We start from the raw sequence: 2,377 nt of genomic DNA, 5'->3' as shown, positions 1-2,377 counted from the left end.
AGATGCAGACTATTGTTTTTTTTCATAGCTGGCTTCAAATTTCTGATATAACAACCCTCACTTTCCACTTTAAAAAAATTATAAACACCTGACACAGCATACACTTTAGAAGGCATGTTTGGTGGCAAGTGAGTGCTGGAATGTTTCAGCTTTCAAAACTGGAAAGATTCAGATTTATAGTCAGTCTGTTTATGCTCTATCATATCATGTGTGGTAGCATAGGATATCAAAGCAAGAAGGCCTACAGGGCTACCACCATTTCAGATGAAAAATAGTCCTTATGTATGGCATAATGCAGCACAGATGGAAAGTTGTGCTTTTCTGTTTTACTGTTTCTGTACATTACTCAGGCAATAAATACTGGTCAAATCAAGCAGTCATTTCTAAGGCTCCATATAACCTATTTTACCAGTATCAGCTGCTGTAGTTTTATATTCCCCAGAGAAAAGCTGCCTAGGTTCCCAAGTTGTATAAGTCATTTCAAGGAGACCTCACAAATAAAAAAGGATGGAAAATATGGCCTGGTTTTTAATAACTATACAGTTAACTCTGCATTTTCATGTGACAGTCTCAACTCTCACTCGTGTTCTGCAGCATTTTCTTCCTTCAAAGCAGCATTTATTTAATGGCTATTTGCTCTTTTCATCTCCTGCACTCCAGACAATTTTGCTTCCTTATTTCAAGGACATATTGCTACAGAAATAGACAAACAGCCACAGCCATACTGCCTCTGGTTTAGCATTTAAAAGCTAAGCAAAGATAAGCTGAACGGAAAAAAAATGTTTTTGTGGTTAAATCCCTAGAGCAGAGATCTGGTTTCAGTTTCAGCTCTGGCACAGATTCCCTGTGTAAGCTTGGGCAAGTCACTTAGGACAAGATCAGCAAAATAACCTAGGTGCTTAAAATTGGATTTGGGTTAACATATTTAAATTCCATCTAACAGAGGTATTCACAACCCCCTACCAAAAAAAAAAAAAAACACTCAAAAAAACCCTTCCTACTTCTGTTAAGCACCAGGAACCCCTAGGAAAACAGGTTCTTAGGAAGCCAAGAATGCAAGCTTAATGTGCCCAGAGAGAGAGAGATTAATTCTGTAGGTGATGATGAGCATGCAGCTGGAAGAGGGGATACTCGTGGGCGGGACAAATAAAGGACTACTGATGACATTTTTCAGTGGCTCTCTTATTAATTCAAAACATTATTGAGCAGTGTGGGGAGGAGGAACCAAAACCCAAAATGCCTGTCATCCAAATAAGTCCCATCAGCACCAGTTTACAGTAAGGTTCCTTTTTGCCTGCTCTCTCCAGGCACATCCCCACACGTACACATGTACAGTGTGAGGCACCTCAGAGCTGTTTGAGGCACTGCAAGTTGCATATGACGCATGTGCACCCATGCGTCACACTGCTAATTAGCAGCATGGCAGGTTTTTTTGGCACTAGGAAAGCCCAGTGTCAAAAAACACACAAAAAAACTGCTGCTAAAAAATGTGATGTGGTGCACATGGCATCAGCATGCACTGCTAGCAACCAGAGCCTGGCCAGCCAGAGGCATGCTCTAGCTGCTGGCCAGGCTCTGAATGGCTGACTCGACACCTCTGCTGCCCCAGGAGGCTCCCTAGGGCTAGGGACAGACATCACACATAAACATTTAGTTGATGATAAACTGGTTTAAACTTGTAACAGAACAGATGTTCAGTGCCCATAAACCAGTTTGAAAATGGCTGAAATCAGTTTGAGATAAACCTGGTTGAATGTAGACTATCTGATTTTGGTCAGCCTGGTTTATGCAAGGTCTGTCCTAGACCCTTTGCTGGTTTAAAATAAACCAGGCACCCCCAGCATCCTGGCATGCTCTCTGGGCTGGGCAGGGCTCTCTGCTCCATTCCAGGGCTGTCCCCTCCCCTCTGCTCCCTGATTGCAGCTCCAGCAGAGACTTGCAGACACAGGGGAGTCTGCCTGGCTTCCCCCTGCCCTACCCCTCTGCCCCTCGCTGTTTGCTGCTTAAGCTGGAATCCCCTCCCACTCTTCCTCCCTCTCATCTCCCACAGCACAGACTCCTGGCCCATGGCCCCTAGCTAATGCTGAAAGGTGTCTGTGTGTGTGTCCCAATTTCACTGGGACAGGCAGACAGAACAGTGACTGTTTAGGGCTATTTGGAGTTAATCAACAGGTCAGCTCTAAAATTTTTAAAAAGAGTTTAAAGTAATGGAGAGAGTCTATTGTTTTGCTGATGAGGTGATAGTCATTGTTATGAGCCCCTGTTGGCTTGCTCACCTGTCAGTTTGCTGCAGACAGTATAAATAAGCAGGGAGAGGGAGATTAAAAAGCTCTGTATGATCAACAGATGCATGCACTGCAGACCCCCATTTGTCTCA

Source organism: Crocodylus porosus, unplaced genomic scaffold (assembly GCF_001723895.1).
Source record: "Crocodylus porosus isolate Cpor-Errol unplaced genomic scaffold, CroPor_comp1, whole genome shotgun sequence".
NCBI lineage: Eukaryota > Metazoa > Chordata > Crocodylia > Crocodylidae > Crocodylus > Crocodylus porosus.
Note: the sequence above shows the minus strand (reverse complement) of the source record.